We start from the raw sequence: 20,778 nt of genomic DNA on the forward strand, positions 1-20,778 counted from the left end.
ACTGACACTTCTCATGGAGCTTGGTGGGAAAAAGGCAGAAAAGAACAATAAATCTTTCTAGCCTATTCACCAAATTTTACATAATTATGCACTTTGTATAAAACATACGATTAATGCAAATATCAAACCTTTGGGATGTGGAAGAAAGTCAATGACAGAAGGAAAATTAACTGTATCAAAAGTGGTGCATACAACGCTACAGAATACTTCAAATCAAAAATATTCAAATGAAAAACTTGCCTTCTGATGTAGCTCTCAAATATGGCCTGCCGACACATCACAGCAGGATAGTCTTTAAAATGAGGTTGAGGAGGCATACATTTTTGGGTTAACTGTGCTTTAAATGCTTCAAATCACATTTCATAAGGTATTTAAAAAAACACAAAATCTATTCAAACTTCAAAGGCCAGCTTACGGGACAAAACTGTAAATGGTCTTTATCATTCTATCAACCTCAAACTATAAAATTAAGCTTTAATCAGTGTGGTGTGACAAAGATATGAGTGAATAATGACTTGATGACGTGACTAATGACGTATCATGGAGCATATCACCAACTGAAATCAATCAATCAGTCAATCAATAAATAAATAAATGAATAGTTATATGATTTCTGATCGCTACGTTCCATCATTAAAGGTCCACTGAAGATTCTAGAGAGCATTTGATTGCACAGAAAGTTTGAAAAGAAGCTTAAGTGCAGAGTGATTTGAGAGACTGTAAGTTTTGAATGCTTATATTGTCACATGTAAGATCTGTTTTAGTTTAGTTGTCTGTGATCTCTTTGATTATACTCCTTCGTCATGCGCTTTCTTTTGCACAACCTACTCGTGACATATCTTGTAAACAAATTTTAATATTATTATTTTCGAGCAAACTAGCTTATAGATAATCTTTAGGCTAACATATTCATTTTAAAAGCCAAAAAACTTCAATTTTGATTTCATGGGGACTTTAAGGTCATACAAGGTCAAAATGGTTATAAGGCACTAATATGGAACACTATGGAAAGAAATAAAGTTAATTCTATGTCTCATCTCATCTCAGTTGTTATATTTAGGCATTGGGTAAGATCGGGGATGTAGAATATGGTCATGCAGAATATGTGCTTTATAACCATTAAAAAACAGCCAATATAATAGGCATGTTAATAAGCAACTAGTTACTATAGTAACTATACTAGAGAGTTACCATTCTATGAATTTAATAAAATGTTGTGGCATGCAGTGAAAAAGAAAGTCAATATTTGAGTGGAAAAACATTTCTTTTCAGTTTAATAAAGAAAAACGTTTTCGCAAACTAAACAAATGGACATTTCTTCAAGAATAATGATGGATGATGCACATTTTTCCACACAAAAAAAGCATTTAGCATACAGCAAACAGAAATCATTTACTTTCCCAATTATTAAATCTCTGTTTCTTTCCTGTTCATTTTTCTAAATGTTAGGCAAACAATGAAGCCAGTAAGTTCCATTTCTATTGTTCTATGTTAATGGAGTTTTATTGGACTGTTTTAGGTCTGTGTACTGCTGAGGGCGCATCACATATTCTACTCTGGCAGGCAAAGAAGCGCAGTACTGAAATATCCTTTTTTGGATGATTTACACAATCTCAGATGCCATGGTCTCTCAGGACCCAAGAAAAACATTACAACTTGCCAATCATAAGATTATCCTGAAAGAGCAAACAGCTGGAGACTTGCCTCAACTGCTGGGTCTGATGTTTTCAGTCTAACCGTCTCAAGCAGGTGGTTGTAATTAAGTCAGCATAATGTGGACACTAGCTGGCAAAAGAACATGTGACTAATTATTGGGACACAAGCCCAGGTTTATCATTTCCTGAAGCTCTCCTTCTTTGACCTGCACGAGGATTTAAGTTGCCAATCACAGCCCAAAAAAGTGGCACCAAATCAGAATAAGCACCTTGTAACCTTCAGTCTGGAGGGATCCTGTTCTCTCCATCAACAAAAACTCAAGCTGGCACATTCAATTTATGTTAAAATAATCAGTAACATGCAAATGATGCTCACACAAAGCATTTACTACCTTTGAAGGGTACTCAGTCTTTTCCTCGGGCAGTTTCCAAATACGAGCAAAGATTAGAAAAGGAAGAGATTAGACTGCATGGTCTATTTCGTCCATTCTCCAGCCTAATCAGTGGGGAATGATATCACTGCCCTAAATATTTCCTCAGCAGCTTGAATGGAGGAATGGAGAAGCGTGTAGTTTCCTCATTAATGACCACACAGTATGACAATACACCACCTTCCTGTGATCATGTTATCTAATGATTAAAGAAGGCAGTTTTCTTCATGGCCCTGCATTGAATTGAGAAAGCTGACTGACAATTGCTGTCTTGCAGAATGATGCCTGGGGCTTCGCAACGTGGCCCTAAAAGCCACAAGATGGTTTTAACTTTAGTGACCCAACAAATCTGCTGAAAGCCACATATGGGTAAAGAAGCCTGGCTGAAACATTTATAGCATCTCATAAAAAAATCATGAGGAGTAAAACTAAAAAGTATAGAACATGTCAACTTAATCTGCTATTAAACTCCAGGCATATAGTGGCATTTGATGTGGTAGTCTTGTAGGAGGAAGTTGTCAAATACATTATGAGGAGACTGGGGAAATGTTCTGGAGAATCGCACATTAATTGTAACTGACGTGAACACTGACATACAAATGTTTTTGTCAGCTCAGTTGTGGTTTTGTCACTTTAACTGAAAGCACTGTGGTTCTTAATCTAGCTGACAGAAATTGTTATGTATACACTACCAGTCAAAAGTTTTTTTCTCAGAATCTGAAAACCTTAAATATAAGCTAAGAAGATAAGCTTAAATACCTAAAAGATAAGCTTAAATATAGTTTTATATATATAAAACAATTGAGTGAAAATGAAGGAAAAGCATTCAACAAGTCTCCAGCATACGTGTGAACCCCTTCAATACTGTTTAAGAATGCACTTCATGAAGTTAGTTAAGAGAATGTCCCAAGTATATGGAGTTGAAATCCAGTTTAACATTGTTTGGTCAATAAATAATTCCAATATTACACTTCTGTGTAAAGGTGCTATATGTAGGATTGACACAGAGTGGTTGAACTAGGAATTGCAATCCAAATTCGAAAAAACAACCAGCCTATAATGCTAAAATCCACTCACTCATTGTTTTATAATTCCAAAAAATCATAAACAGTCTCTCCACACGAGCAGTTCCAGACTATGACGACATAGTCTTTGAAAGTCCCACCCATTTGCAACGCTCTATGCCCTATTAGCATATAGATAGCCCTGAGTGAGAAGCTGCGGTCCATCATTACGGTTCTCTTGCTGTAGCTGCTGGAGGTACAATGTCAGCACCACAGAGCCATTAAAAGTGTTGTGTGTTGGGATGCTCCAACGAACATAGGAGTCACCATAGACCGCTAAAGACAAGGTGGTCAACTTTCATTTTCCAAAGAAATGTCCCGGAAAAAAAACCCAGAAAAAGTCCTATACTTTGTGCTAACATTTTACACCAGACTCGACTGCATCACAAACAAGGGTCCGTTCAGCGCTGGAGTTGTGCAAAGATTCCTTCTGAAAGAGGGATCGATACCAACGCTTTGTGCACAAACATCCGGACTAAAGACGAAGTAAGCATCACGCATCATATTTTGTTTTCAAAAAAAGAGCTTCTTGGCTCACTGTAAGGCTAATGTTGCTAAAACTACTATTACTGTTTTCACTAATGCTGCCTTCACGTGCTACCAGAATGATCGTGAATACGTATGTGGTAGTTAAAAATTGCGTGAAACAACGTGGGCAGGGTTGCCAGGTTTTCACAACAAAACCCTCCCGCGGAAATGAAATGCAACACACGGCAATATTTTTAAAGTAGCCCAATTCCATGGGAAAACCGCAGACTTGGCAACACTGGAAGGGAGGTAGGAGCACCAGCTTATTTTCATTTAAAGGGGACATACACATAAACAGAGCGTTTTCCGCCAACTGGCAACCTGGGGTGCCGAAATACAATAGGGTAAACTGGCAGTGAGCGGGTTTCACAAACCAAAACAAAGATCGACATTCAGCCCGGAAAGCCCATTTTCAAAGGAGCATAATTGACTGTAGCATTGTTTTTTGGATAAACAAGTGTTAACTTAGCATGTTTCTTAAATATCTGCAAACATATAATGGTATTTTTATGCTTAAGTAGAGTCACAATCTTACATCCAGCTCCTTTAAGGGTTTGGGTTTTAAAGTTTTTATTTTTTGAAATGTTATTCAATAGGGATCTATTCCATTATCAAAAGTGACAGTTAAGACATGCATAATGTTACATAAGATTGTCTTTTTCAATTAAATGCTGTTTTGAACTTTTTGAAAGTTCTAGTCATCAAAAAATACTAACAAAACATATATAAATTTATATAAGTCACAAAAATATTAAGCAGCACAACTGTTCTCAACTGTGATAATAATAAAAAATATCAGCATATTAGAATGATTTCTAAAGGATCATGTGACACTGAAGACTGAAGTAATGGCTGCTGAAATTTCAGCTTCGCCATCACAGGAATAAATTACATTTCAAAATATATTAAAATAGAAACCATTATATATTCACAATATTACTGTCTTTTGTTTTTCTGTTTACTGTCTTCTAAAATGTATTGTAGTTTTGACTATCAGTCTAAAATGTGGAAGATAGTAATAAGAAATAATGACTTGGTGCGTCCAAACATATGTATAAAATGTACTTAGCATTTCACATTGTGGGTCTGTATTACTCTTTTTTTTTTTTTTTTTACCAAGCTTGTATTGTTAACCGTATTTTTTTTTTTTTTACACCAGCCTAATGTTGTGAAATTACAGACAAAATGAATAAAAACATGAATAAGTTCTAATGCAAAAACATCTTGACTCTGCGGAAGCATATTAACGTGATGCACCAATGCAAAATGCATAAATGTGCATAATGGTGATAAAATCTAGGGGAAAACAACACATAACCCCTTTATGTCCAAATGGTTCATAATGTAATTTTCATCATGTTTGTATTGTAAGAACAGCTTATCTCAGCACACTGAGGAAAAAAACTGCTCAGTTTTAGTTCTTAGTGTTCAAAGTGTCATGCAAGTTCTATTAAAACACCATCTTCAAACAATAAAACACTGTACCCATAAGCTTCATTCAGCTTCAGTTATATAACTTATAGGTCATCAGCACAATGTCCAGAATTCAAGACTTGATCCTAAACAGAACAGCCTTTTTCATTAATATTGTATCAGAGAGCAAAGACCTTAAACACACAAAGCTAATGGACCTAAGCCAGCTGTGCTCAATTCATTCTGCTGTAAGTGTGTGTTTGTGTGAATGCATGGTAATGTGCTTGTATTATGTGTGGGTGGCATTTAATGACAGAACAATGTATTTTTTGATCATCTCAAAAGAGCACAGAACGGTAGTGAACATCTTAACACCACTAAACACAGAAAGCGACTAAAACCTACCAAACGCTTTCCACAAAGGAATGTCTGCCTGTAGAATAATGGCTTTTGAGTTTGCTATGTGCACTTGAATACACAGGAGCGACCGCAGAACTGTTACCAAAACCAAAAACCTAAAGGAGGGGGGAAACAGAAGTGGGGAGTATAGGGAAAAATCTGGGGAATAAACTTCTACTGGAATGAGAAAGAAAAAAAGAGAAAGATCAGAAGCACACTAATATGCCTGACTCAGGAGTAGTGAGGAGTTTAACTGTGTCAAAGGGAGAAACAGGCCTTTACTATAATGTGAGCCTATGCAGAGAGAAACAACTATGTGTTCGGGCCATATAAATGTCATAAAGAGAGCAACTCAACAGAGCTCTTTTATATATATATATATATATAACAACATGAAAACTGGAGCTGCACAATTCTGGATAAATTGAGAATCATGTTTTTTTTATATGTATAAATTAGAGATCATGATTCTCTCACGATTCTGAAGAAAAAAAGATTAGAAAACTAAACAAAATAACAATTTACTAGTGGTTCTAACAAAATGTTCATTGATTAAGTCTTAAAAAAAAACAATAATATATATATATATATATATTCATTTTAGCAAAAAAATCAGTGTCAGTGTCTCAATTCATAAAGACCTGTTTCTCAGTTAGAATCTTTTGAATGAACGATTCAATGACAAATACTTTTCGAAACGGCCAGTAGTCGCCACCTCATGGCCAGTGTTGCCAACCTAGTGACTTTGTCGCTAGATTTATGCCGCGTTTCCACCGCAGGAACTTTACCCAGGAACTAGGGACTTTGGCCTGGTACTCGGTGTGTTTCCACCGCAGGAACCAGGAACTAAATAAAGTTCCGGGTAAAAAAATGCCCCTCAGAAAGTCCCCGCTGGCGAGGTGGTACTTTTTCAAAGTTCCGGAACTTTCGGGGGTGGGACTTGGCCGCTAAACATCCTGATTGGTTGAGTTCACGCAGCATTGGTTGAGTTCAACCACCATTTATTCGGATCATGTTCAAAATATTACTGTTTTATTGTGTCATGAAATGTAATTTTAAAAGTATTTCAGACGAGAATGTAGTTGTTTAAAACTCAAATCTGTGGTTTATTTATAAAGACAGCGCCTATTTAAAAATGTGTTTCGCCGATCTCAGAGACGGTGAGCTCCACGCGACCAGCGGGAGCTCAGTGATCATCTATCCGCTGAGAAGCAGCCTCTTCTCGGCTAGACCTTCTGATGTGTGCCGCTGGCTCTGATGTCTCTTTAGTGGTTAAACATAAAATATAATTCGTTTTGGGTAAATCTAACAGGTTATCTTTGGTCTGTATTCAATTTATCTATATGTTAAAATGAAAATAAAAAAGGCAAATCTATATAATATTTCGTTTCATTGTAATGGCTGTATATATACACATATCCCTGAACTAAGTACATTTCTGCAGCTGTTATTATGCTTAAATGAAAACGAAAGGAGGCAGTGGTATTTGATATCCTATTTCATTTTATTGTAAATATACAGAGAGGAAAATAGCAGTAGCCATGGTCAGCTGACTGAAGTTATCAAGTACGCTGCTGTTTGCAGATTTACTGAACTTAGCTCCGTCGTCGCGGACATCACACTCCCGAGTCAAATGCACAAAGTCCGCACTACCGAGAATGCACGTCCAAAATTATCGTACTTTGTATTGAGAAACGCGCGCAGACCTACGTCACCAGTCTATATGCCTAATCTTCCCGGTACTTTACACCGCGGTGGAAACGCAGAAAGCAACAGGTCTGGGGGGAAAAAAGTTCCTGGGAAAAAAAGTTCCTGGTACAAATGTTCCGGGTAATTTCGGTGGAAACGCGGCATTAGTGACTTTTCAGATCTCCTTAGTGACTTTTTTCCCAAAAAAAGCGACTAGCGACAAATCTAGCGATTTTCTCCCTCATTTAGTCTCTGAGACTCTGCAGTAATGCCGCACGTGCGCGAGGTCTTGCTTTCTCAGGTGCACATGCCTCTCTCTCTCTGCATCTGCTCTGTTCAGTGAGCGCAGAGAGGAGCTTCACTTACTGAAGGTCTGGAATTTATGGCCATAAGGCCATTTGACCGACATGTCCAACAACCAATGTGTGACACACACATCTCGCGGAAATCCTGTAGAATTCAACCCATCCGATAACGACTTCGACATTCCTGAAGTGTTTACCCTTTTGTGTCCCATATGCATCAGACTTTTAGCCAACGGTCCGTGGGCTTATATACTTATAAACAAGACCAGGCTGGTTTTCAGCAGTCAGTACCAAATACTAGTAAAAATGGAAGATTATCTGTATCAATTGTGATAGCCTATGTAGCCTAGCTATTCTATAGATAATATGCACTTTATATAGACCTAGGCACCGAAATGGCATCCCATAATCCATCTTATTAAAATTAAATTAATTGGCTTTTTACTGAATTACCAGCAGGCATTAACAGCAAGCAAGTGGAAGTTATTCTTTGCAAGCTTAAAAAAGAGTCACTGTATTCCTCTCAAATAAAAAATCAAGCCCAGTACCAATGTCTACTGCTTCAACTATTCATTAAATAGACTCTTAAAATGAAAGTCACCTTAATCACTGAATATAACAGACAGCTTAAGGAGACCTTGACTCCAAACATCTCTGTTATTCTCCTGCTTAATGCAAGATTTCTATCTGTAACTAAAATGCAGATATTTAGGAAAATAACATTTTGAATGGAAGCACCAACATAAGAAACCTACACTTCAAAATGGAGTGTGGAAAAATCAAGTTCGTAATACATCTAAAATCTGCATTTCCTTGAGGGTAAAGATTAAATAATGAGACACTCAGCTATCTGTACATAGAGCACAGCTTGTTATATGCATACTTTCACCTCATTATATCCCTTGCACACTAATATTGAAGGAAATTGCCTGAATAATAGATAAGCATTATGCCTAACACAAACAACCAGTCTGTTTCCTCTTGATAAAGAGGCCCTGTTATTTACCAGGGTCAGTGGACATCCCTGTCTTGAATGAACTTTGGAGCCCTCAGCTGCATCCTCTAAAGTTTCTCAAAGCCTTCAAGGACAAAGACATCTAGCATAAAAAAAGAATCTATGCATTCACAATTTAAGCTCTACAGCAGCAGGTCAAACTTCACAAGCCTCTTAATTTTTGAAGAATCTATGACCAAAGAACACAAATTCTTCATGGTAATTAATCTACACAGCTCCTTTGCAAATTTCATATGTCTCAGAGGCAACGAGGCCCCAAAACCCATTACCGAGTGAAGCGCCCCATGTCACACGCATTAGATGATAGTCCTCCAGCAAATGGGGGGAAAAGCAATTTTCTTTTCAAGGCAATAGATACTCTATCTCATTCCAGATCCTCTGCAGACTACAGACTGCCAGCTCTAGTGTAGCTCTGATGCCTGAAACTTGGAAGAAACTGATGACTTGACCTCCTTTTCTCCCAGGGCCTTCACTCTACTGTCAATAAGGGCATTTCACTGGAGGCTGGATAAGAGCTCAGGGTGGAATGAATCACCTGCACCGATTAGAGATCTGGGAACTGCAGTGGAGATCAAACCAGCCCTGACAACTAGTTCATTTGCCGCCATGTCAACTGATATTAATATTACAGCCTGGAGACAGGCCTCTTGCTCTCAACAGGGACTTCCCACCACGAAGAACCAAAGATTCATTTCCAGTAGCTCAATACTTTAGTGTCTGAACGATTCTGTGTCTGCTCGAGCAGAACAACACAGAGTCCCTCTTCCATAACACATCAGTTCATTGCTTCAGTTCTTAGGTTAGTTTAATACACCTCTAAATAATCAATCGGTTAATTTTCATGTTTGTAAAGAGAATTTTCAATGTATAATTACCAACCAATAAAAACAATAGCGACCGTTAATCTAAAGTAGAAATTGATCCTAAATAAATAATTGTCGTATAATTGTTGTAGATTAGACCAAACACTTTAATTTCTACGCATCTGATATCCACATTTTACAATGTAAATCATTTAAAAAATACATTTTTTAAAATCAAAACCATGCAGGTCCAACATAACCCCACCCTCAAACATAACTGTTCCATAAGCCGATTGTAGAATCTATGAGATTTATATGAACTAGCCCAATTCACCAAAACATTATACAGTTACAAACTGCCATGGGATTTTGTTGGTTCTTCCTGAAATACCTTGCAATAGCTCAGAGGAATGTAAAGGTTAAGGCTTTAGTCTTACCTCTGAGCCCGTGTTGAGCTGTGTGAGTGAAGTATTTGAGTGCTTCTGACATCAGCATTTAGCTAAACTACAAAGCCACCAGAGACCGGCATTAATGGATCCCTCAGAGCCAATATCTTCATGCACAAGTGCCCGACTAATTGAAAACTGGTCGGAGTCCGCATTGTGGAACAAGTGCAGCAAACCTTTATGTCAGATTATAAAAATAAGGTCCAGAAATACTGTAGGTGGACAAATTCACCAAAACCCTCTAATGGATATAAAGTTACAGCATGCATGAAGTTAGACTGTTGGAATGTAAGATTTATGGCCCGTGTACTTGCAAATATTTCAATTAACCACTTGAGAATATATGGCATGGCTTTGTTTGAAATAATACCCTCTGTCTCAAAGAGAGACTTCACAAATTACTCTGTTTCAAGAACAACAACATAACTGAAAGGTTTGCCAGTTCTTCTCAGTAACACCCGATTAGATAAGATTTGATGGCAAGGCAGATCTAGTTACTATATACCACAATATTTGATCTAGTTTGACAGGCTGTGAAGATCATGTAGGCTGGAAAAACAATCTTCTGAAGGCATAGTAGGCTAACAATTAACATTGCTGGTTAAGTGCATACGAAGATTAGCAGATTTCAGAAATATTAAACAGGATACATTAACCTAACCCGGCACTGTTTTTGTTACTTCTGGAATATGGCCAAAGATAACTCATACATGGTTTTAGTTTTCAGGAAAACCCCCATAATCCATGTCTAATGGTGCACCATTGTTTCGGGAATGCCAGGGGTTAAATGATTAGATCTGAGCTGCTAAACTGATAGATAGATAGATAGATAGATAGATAGATAGATAGATAGATAGATAGATAGATAGATAGATAGATAGATAGATATATATATAGATAGATAGATAGATAGATAGATAGATAGATAGATAGATAGTATCTCTTTCACACACTGATGACCGGCGGTCTGATAAGATGCGGTTTGATTGATTTAAACTGGCACTGAACTCACGCCCGTCGGCGGGGCTGCCTCCTCCATCTGCTGCTGACCTGTGCGTCTGGGGGATAAACCACAGTTATGACGGGACCTCCTGGACATCACGCGCTGCCTGCTTTCACACCCCGTGGGAAAACCGCCAGCTTGATGTCTCCTCATCCCACCCAGACTTTCCCCGAGCTTTACTTCAACTAACGTTAATTAGATTTAACAGAAACCGCCGGATGGTGACACGCGCCGTCATCGGTGAAATACGAGCGAGTGTAACGTAAGGAAGCTGTTTGTTTGGGAATGAAAGAAGCGCAATGTTAGCTGAATACATAAACGACTGTTTTTTATTCCGAATGTTTTCTGCTTTCAAGCTTCTCAAAACAGTTGTTAGGCTACAGTAAACTTAAATTTACGCGTAAAAAGCGAGTGAACCCTCGCACTGTAATGTATCAAAACAATACACATATTTTAGTGTGTAGCTATCTGTTTAGTTCTACCCTACTTAAGAGATAACCTTACATGGCAGAGTTTCGAAATTAAACAAGCTGTTTTTTCTAGCTAAAGCTAGATAAATAGTTATCTCCCTGACCAGCTATCACAAGTTTGCATTCATGTAAACACCAGCGGAGTTTAGTTTACCGAGAATCTCACCTCAAGAGCCAAACAACACGCGCTCGTCTTCGCGGTCCTGAGTTCCAGAGCTGAAACTAGGTAAAATGTGTGATGGTCGTAGGTCTGCGTGAATGAAAGCCAACTGAAAAACTGGCGGACCTGTAGATCTGCTCCGAATCCAGAAAAAAACACCGAGCTTCAAGCGTCAGCTAATAAATTCCAGAGACCCCAAACTGCTGCCCTAATCTCGCGTCCCTCTCGCTAGCAGCGCAGACCAGACGCTTTCTACAGTTCAGTCTGGAGGGAGGGACACTCTCTGCTACAACTTCAACGCCCAGTTTACTTCTTTCCCTCTATTCGCGTTCTGTTGCTGTTAATCAAAAGATATGCGATTAGAAATGATATATTAGTGGTGTTGGTACATTCAGGGATTCTCTCGGACTCCTCCCTGAACGCCAATTTAGGCTTTGATCTTTCAACTCGTGGGCGGAGATTTAATGGTCAAATTGTTTTCACTTCCCTGGCCCCCTCAACACCACCACAGATGGCGAGTCAGATAAGAAAAGTATCACGATCCTTTTGTCTACATGCCCACAAAGGTCGTGACACTGACATTCCCTGTGGCATAGGCCTATATTCACATCTAGACCACAACCTCAGTCAAAACTTAACCCTCTACAGCACAAATGCATTAGGGAAATGCTCACAGGGGGTAGTACAAATATAAAGTATATTTTGATGCCTGTGTGTATATTGTTATAGGGGGAAGTTGTTTTAAATGTTAGAATTTCCATTACACAAAAGTTCTTTGTAATGGAAACTGCAATGTAACAGAAGTTGCAACTGATTTTTTTTTCTGTATTGTGATGAACATTTGAGGGTAATGGATTATCCAAAAAAAAAAAAAAAAATGGTAGAGCATGTCTTGGTTCTTATGAAATTTCTATTTCATGCCGACTTTAAAGGCTTGTTCACACCGAGGACAATAACTAATGATAACGATAATAAAGTTGTCATTACCATTCTAATTCTATGAGAATAGGAATATCCACATCACATGATGTCAATAACACAGAGGAATTACAAACCTGTAATTACTTTCAGATTTTTTTTTCAGCTGATGAGCAATAAAAACATTGACATCCAATAAATGTCCTCCAAATTTTAAAGAGCTGAAGCATTTAAAAAAGGCAGACAACAAAACGGCAGCACGCTTACAATAAACATTGTGCATTGCTGTGTATTGTAATATAATTAGATTTATAATTATCTTTATAATTCATTATTGGTGTGAACAGGCCTTGAAAGGTTCTTTGGGGAACCCCAATGGGTCTTCAATGACATTGCTGTAAAGTCCCCGTTTGGGAACCATAAAAAAACCCGACTTTATAAAAACCTATCTTGAGAAATATTAACTTGCTTAAAAAACAGTGACAACAAGCCCTAGCCTCCACTATAAGTCTTCAATCAATCATTGCGACAGTGAGTTGGTACACACACACTTTCTTCAAAGTGATCGCACCTCTTGAGGTCTGTGTTGTTTAACTATATTAGACCTGTGACATGTGACAGTCCATCTCTGAGATGTCTGTGAGTGTGAAGAGACACCTCTTTGTTTGTGAGCATGTGTCGTCTATATGTTATTGAAATGTCAGCTCTCTGGCTCGGTGTCGTGATTTGAGCAGCACGAGTAAAGAGGGGGTCTAGCATGGCTGGTGGGGGTGGGAAGTAAGGGTACTTCAGGGTCGTTTGTGCTTTCTTAAGAAAAAAACACTCCACCACACAACAGTCCATAAAAAGGGACAATTCATCTCAACATGAAGATGAGTAAATGAACCATTTTTGTGTTCTCAAAGAACCTATTATTCAAGAGTTCCTTTAAAAAAAAGTTCCTTGGTTTTTCACTATTAAGAGCCTTTTGTGCAATGGAAAGGTTACATGTTCTTTATGAAACCACCAAATCCAATAAAGAACATTAATTTTCAAGAGTGAAGTAAATTAGCACTGGGGCTGTCAAGCTCCAAAATTGGGGAATAAACACCACAAATTGAAGTGGTCCATATGACCTATTCAATAGTAATGTTGAAAGGAACAAACTGGAAAATTAAATCATTATACATCGAAAATCTCTAGTAGTTCTTGAATCGTTCCCGAGAGATCATGAGAAAAGAATGAATAGAATCTTAAATTGTGATATTTTCAGTGAATCAGTTGATCCAGTTCACGGAACACTGAAGATTTAATTTGAATAAACATATGGACTACATTGATAATTGTAATTGCAAGTGTCTGAAAGCTCCAACCAGTTTATAATTAGACATTTCTCCTTTTGTTTTGAATAGAAGTCAAAGTGAACAAACCAAGAGCTGAACCTGTGTGCATTTTATGCTTAATTATTATTCACAGCTAAAAGATCCCATCTGTCGCCACACCATTGCATCGCACTCTAACAAAAAACAATGTCCAACATGCGCATGACATGACAGGAAACTAGACCCCCTCCCTAGCACACCCCCATACTCCATACTCTTCTCACTTCAGGCAGCCTCATTCTGTCAGGGGGCATCACAGAAAGTACAAGGACAAGCACCATGAAGGCATCATGCTTTGTTGTCCCAAATGGCCTAAAAATGGATTTACAGCACAAAAAGAGATTTTTTACACAACAACAAAATGTTTGCAAAGTGTTTATGAATATTTTCTTAAGGCTTCTTTTCAGAGAGCTGTCATGCCCTCTTCAGCTGGCAGTTCTGCCAGTACAAGACAGAACACTTGTATGTACAGTATTTGTGTAAGAGTCAACTTAAAACCTTTTTTAATTTTCCTACTGCATGCTATTGGACTGTGACGTCTTCATTGGTCCACATTATTCCAAATAAAAGAAATTCAAGTTCTTTAATCAAAATTTAAATATTCGCTCTTCCTCTGAAAGAAAGGAGAAGCGAGCAAGTTCCTCTTGCACTTCTTTTTCTTTGAAATCTTGCACTTTGAAGAAGGAAGAATCTTGGAGAGGTTGCAGTTGTAAGGATTTTTTTTCTGAATGCATTTTCCCATTTTTTGTGCATAATAAAATGTATACATAGATAAGCCTACATAAATATTTATGGTTAGTTCTCTTACACTTTTTGCAATCAATTCCTGATGGACAAAATGAAGTCCCACCCTACATTTTTTCTTGGAAATACTTCACATTATGGAAGTAAAATGGGTTGCGCACAGCATTCCATATCTGTAAGGGAGTGTATTACTATAATAGTTTTTTTAAAGTGTATGGTGACCAAAGTATGCTACAATTGTAAGCTGTCAAGGCAGCAGGAGGGAGAATTGATCAATATACAAGGAACAGCTACAGACATTAAACATACAGATTTTCTGTTGCTTGAACATGATTATTATGAGGCCATCTAAATTGTGCCTCTTACACAACACCACTAATGCTCTCAAATGTTTGTATCCTACACTCTGTTTAATAGAAGAGCTAGTTTTGCCCATCTGATTGAGATGGATGTGCCCACTGATGATTGCTGCTTGAAGAGCCCTACAAATAACTACTCTTCTTTTGGAGCTGAGTACTTAAGTTTACCTGTTACTAAGCAACTGTGTTCAGAACAGCAGGAGGGATAAAAGTGGTTTTGAAAATTAAATTTTATGATTATTATTAGTAATAGTAATAATAATAATATATTTTTATCAATATCGTATTATTAATTCATCAGTAATACATTTTCGTATAGGATATGTTGGATATTATTTGGACACATGCATTATGTGTGTAGACTATATATGAATACGGATAATGCTGCAGTTTTAGGAGAAGTTCCTCTATGCCAAATCCAAACTAATTGATAGTAAGAAAGGAGAATATGAAAACCTATACATTTGTGAAATTAGTATACATTTTTTAAAACACAATTTCTCATTACTTTCAGTCCAAAAAAAAAAAAAACCATGGTGTTAATCTACATAGCTTATTAGCACTGATGGATAAGACTGATTTGACAATAAAGCTTCTAACACGTCTCATGCTATTAATTTAATCTGTTCTCACTGTCTGCAGCCCACTATTTGGGTGAGTAATGGCAGTTTGAGACAAAGTGGGTTTGAATGAGCCAGGCTGCATATCAGTTGGATGCAGACCGGAGCCTGCGGACACATCATAATTGACTGCGCTGGGATGTGAGAGTCCCATAGGGAACAGACAGCAGAATACCCACAGGACAATAGACTTCTGCATACTGGAACTTATGACTTATAACTACTGCCTGCTAACAGTTTGTAGCATGATGAACAGATTTTCAACACAGGGAGTACAGCATCTTTTAGGCATCAATAAAAATGAAGAGATAAGTGTTGAACTGCATTTTTGAAATGAACTTATTTTTTGTAGTAAATAGGGGAAGGAATTGTTGAAGATTAATTACAGTTTTGAAAGGGATATTTCATGCCAAAAATGAAAATTTTGTCATTTTTTATAAACCTTCATGATTTATGTGGAACACAAAAATATATTGTGGAGATTATTTAATCCTTGTATTATATATATATATATATATATATATATATATATATATATATATATATATATTAAAATTAGAGAGTTATGTTTGGCATTAAACTGAACCTAGTTGGATTCAATATTAAATAAAATTTAGCCAAAATCATTACATTAATACTTTTCACACATTACGAAACCAAAAAAAAAAAAAAAAGCATGAAAATATGTCACTTTAAAAAAATATTTTTTGACAACTATTTGTTTAAACATATTTTTTTTCATAGATGGTGAATATTATAAACAGTATTTTAACAATTTTGTAAACTTTATTTAATTGTAACAATTTAACTGAAGAAGCGTGCAAAAACATTTCCTCTGTTCAATAAAAAATAAAACAGTAAGAGCCACTTAAAAATGATCCACTGAATGTACTTTTTTTTTTGTAAAGGTAAGAGGTTGCAATTTTAGTTTATTTATTTATTTATTTTTTAATGTAGTGAAAATACAACCCGAATTCCGGAAAAGTTGGGACGTTTTTTAAATTTTAATAAAATGAAAACTAAAGGAATTTCAAATCACATGAGCCAATATTTTATTCACAATAGAACATAACGTAGCAAATGTTTAAACTGAGAAATTTTACACTTTTATCCACTTAATTAGCTCATTTAAAATTTAATGCCTGCTACAGGTCTCAAAAAAGTTGGCACGGGGGCAACAAATGGCTAAAAAAGCAAGCAGTTTTGAAAAGATTCAGCTGGGAGAACATCTAGTGATTAATTAAGTTAATTGATATCAGGTCTGTAACATGATTAGCTATAAAAGCTTTGTCTTAGAGAAGCAGAGTCTCTCAGAAGTAAAGATGGGCAGAGGCTCTCCAATCTGTGAAAGACTGCGTAAAAAAATTGTGGAAAACTTTAAAAACAATGTTCCTCAACGTCAAATTGCAAAGGCTTTGCAAATCTCATCATCTACAGTGCATAACATCATCAAAAGATTCAGAGAAACTGGAGAAATCTCTGTGCGTAAGGGACAAGGCCGGAGACCTTTATTGGATGCCCGTGGTCTTCGGGCTCTCAGACGACACTGCATCACTCATCGGCATGATTGTGTCAATGACATTACTAAATGGGCCCAGGAATACTTTCAGAAACCACTGTCGGTAAACACAATCCGCCGTGCCATCAGCAGATGCCAACTAAAGCTCTATCATGCAAAAAGGAAGCCATATGTGAACATGGTCCAGAACGCCGTCGTGTCCTGTGGGCCAAGGCTCATTTAAAATGGACTATTTCAAAGTGGAATAGTGTTTTATGGTCAGACGAGTCCAAATTTGACATTCTTGTTGGAAATCACGGACGCCGTGTCCTCCGGGCTAAAGAGGAGGGAGACCTTCCAGCATGTTATCAGCGTTCAGTTCAAAAGCCAGCATCTCTGATGGTATGGGGGTGTATAAGTGCATACGGTATGGGCAGCTTGCATGTTTTGGAAGGCTCTGTGAATGCTGAAAGGTATATAAAGGTTTTAGAGCAACATATGCTTCCCTCCAAACAATGTCTATTTCAGGGAAGGCCTTGTTTATTTCAGCAGGACAATGCAAAACCACATACTGCAGCTATAACAACAGCATGGCTTCGTCGTAGAAGAGTCCGGGTGCTAACCTGGCCTGCCTGCAGTCCAGATCTTTCACCTATAGAGAACATTTGGCGCATCATTAAACGAAAAATACGTCAAAGACGACCACGAACTCTTCAGCAGCTGGAAATCTTTATAAGGCAAGAATGGGACCAAATTCCAACAGCAAAACTCCAGCAACTCATAGCCTCAATGCCCAGACGTCTTCAAACTGTTTTGAAAAGAAAAGGAGATGCTACACCATGGTAAACATGCCCCGTCCCAACTATTTTGAGACCTGTAGCAGAAATCAAAATTGAAATGAGCTCATTTTGTGCATAAAATTGTAAACTTTCTCAGTTTAAACATTTGCTATGTTATCTATGTTCTATTGTGAATAAAATATTGGCTCATGTGATTTGAAAGTCTTTTAGTTTTCATTTTATTAAAATTTAAAAAACGTCCCAACTTTTCCGGAATTCGGGTTGTAAATTGTTTGCAACCAATTACTTAAAAAAAAATGTAATAGTTTTTTTCAGTGCAATGAACTGAACTAATAAAAGTATACACATTTATACCAGTGTACGTAAGTTCCTTTGGGTCAGCATTTGTCAAATACATAAATGTAAATACCCCCAGAGGGTGGCTGAGAAACTTTCATAATAAAATAAAAAAAATTTAAAAATGTTTTTTTTTTTTTTTTTTTCAGAGCTGTGCAGTTACCTTTACCAAAGAAATATGCAGATAAAATTGTTCCATAATCAACAACATCAGCAACACTTTGCAGGTGTGTTCATGACCCTAAATTTGAAGATTTAGCAAAATTCTAAGTAAGAACATCATAGAGTAACCAGTAGATCCCACAACTCAAAAATCAAAATGGGTCAAACTGACACACAACATAATACACTGTTGTTATCCATAATGAAAGTAATGTTGTCCAAAACAACACTGTACCCCACTGACTATTGTACGGACAAAAAAAATCATTGAGAAATTTATTAAAATATCTTTATTTGTTAACTTTAGGATACATTAGCAGCTCACAAGATAGGAAAGGATTGTTAGGCAGAGCAAAACATGATTCAAAGCACACAAATTCCTCTTGAAAAACACTTAAATCCTCCATACTACAATTTAAGCTCTTACACTAACAGAACACCTTTGTGAGCAAATACCTCATCTCAGCACTTTCGGGAACCTGCCTTTAGCTCATCATCCGAATTCTCACACTTTGCAGTAAGTTGCTGACAAAGGCACTTTTAGATAGACAAGTGATAGATACGCACATCAACCTGGCCGGGGACAGACAATGATGACAGTTACAGAGCAATGATTGGCATGGGACAGTGAGGGACAGTGTGAAGGGGAACTGAATAAGAAAAGCATCTCATTTAACAATGTTACCTCCCCTCCCCCCCTTTCGGATGTCTGCATTTTGCTTCACCCTCTGTGACAGGCCAAGCATGCCAAAAAGCCTCTATATACCTCCAGTGTTCAGTTCACAAGAGCTGCCTGGATGGTGATGGGAGAAAAGTAGGGCACGACTAGCATGGCAGGGCAAGTCCACTGATTCACTGCGAGGCAACTATCAATTATTTCTGTCTGAGCAAATTCATTTTGCTTGCTTCGTCTCTATGCTTGCATTGCATTTCTATTTTTAATCCATTCGTCATAGATTTCAAGTTCAATTAAATGAACTTTCCAGACTTTTATATGTGGTTTACTGCTCAGTTGCCAGATGTAATGAGCATAGGAGCAATTCGTTCTCTTTAACTCTGATTTAGTTTGTAAATGTAGTTTGCATTTAGGGCTACTCAAGATAAATAAAAAAGTACCAGTTATTTTCTGTACTTTTCTTTTCTGACCTGCAATTAAACATTCTTATAATGTCACCTTTTAGGTAGCAAGAAGACATTTTTCTTTTCATTTTTGTCTTCCGCGTATGTTTATCACGTAAACTATGGCTTCAGAAGATTTTAAATATAGACAGCAAATGTTTTGTCAGCTACATAAAATATATGTTTCATGTGGTAACATCTAAACTTACTGGTTATATTCAAAAATTAATTTAACACAAAATAAATCAAACTAACAGCTTTAGATTATTCCAATTTAAAATAAAAAATATTTATATTCATAATTGTAAAAAAAGTCTTATGAATGTATTATTACTCATTTATTACTTTAAATGTATAAATTGTATTATTTGGGTGATTATCATGCATAATAAATGTGATGATTTTTTACTAATTGTAATAATAAAATAAGAGGACGCCATCTCATCACTTTTACTGTAAACACTTAAGCAGAACACTCGGATATGTCTTTATTTTAGGGGCAAAATATGAGGATGTTACCTTGCTATTTAATGCTACCATAGCAACAACATTGCCGATGGCTACATCTGGTAGAGTTTTGCACAGCTGGCTACAGCTGTCAGTGGAGGAGCACTATCTCACTTTTCATTACTGCTAGCAGTCAATTCAACTCTGCACTCCTGGGCTCATCTGCAATGAACCTGTCTCAGCCTTAGGTCAGTCGAGCATAAAGAGAAAACATACTGCCATATGGCCAAAAATATGTGGACACATAATTTAATTGAGGGGGTTTAAGCTACACCTTTTACTAAGAGATAAAGAAAACAAACCGACAGTTATACAATCTCATCAATCTAACATTTTCAGTAGATCAAGATGTACTAAAGAGTAATAGGATGCCACTATAATGATTTATAGGGTCTGGTGTGAACTAAGTCCTGAATCCACTCAACACCTTGGGCATTCAGAATCAGAAAGCCAACATTGATGCTTTGACCTCACTAATGCTTTTGTGGTTGAATGGGAACAAATCCCCACAGCCATTTTCACATATCTACTGGAAAACCTTCGCAGGGTAAAAGCTGTTACTGCAGAGAACCAACTCATGATTTATTAACACTGAATGTGCAACAAGCACACCCATATACACTGAAATCAAAAACTGGTGTATTATTTACTTTGAAACAAGTTCTCACAGAAACTGTTGGTTAATTTCACAAATAATAACAAAGAAACATCAAGTAATGCTTAAAATTAAAGCGTGAAATTTTGAAAGGGGCAGTTCACCCAAAACTGCATTGTGGTAGTTTTATGAACGTGTGTCGAAGTCTGACCTGGAAGAGAAGATTTGTTGAATAAAGTTGTTGTTTTAGTTTTTTTTATTACGGATGAACTACTGATGTCAAATGGACTATTTTAAAGTTGTCCTTACTACATTTTTAGGTCTTGAACGTGATAGTTTGCTGTCTATGTATGGTCAGAAAGCTCTCGAATTTCATCA

At 37.0% G+C, this 20,778-nt stretch overlaps 1 protein-coding gene across 2 annotated transcripts in view; it reads right to left on the bottom strand.

The window, feature by feature from the left end:
* The window catches only part of LOC132101406 (tetraspanin-18-like), a 48,806-nt gene extending 37,002 nt beyond the window's left edge, over positions 1 to 11,804 (bottom strand). For both annotated transcript variants that reach the window (XM_059506339.1, XM_059506338.1), the window contains exon 1: positions 11,388 to 11,804. The gene's annotated coding sequence lies outside the window, so the exon portion shown is untranslated. The remainder of the gene's footprint in view (positions 1 to 11,387) is intronic.
* Between the last annotated feature and the right edge of the window lie 8,974 nt (positions 11,805 to 20,778).

The sequence above is a fragment of the Carassius carassius genome, chromosome 23 (genome assembly GCF_963082965.1).
Source record: "Carassius carassius chromosome 23, fCarCar2.1, whole genome shotgun sequence".
Taxonomy (NCBI): domain Eukaryota; kingdom Metazoa; phylum Chordata; class Actinopteri; order Cypriniformes; family Cyprinidae; genus Carassius; species Carassius carassius.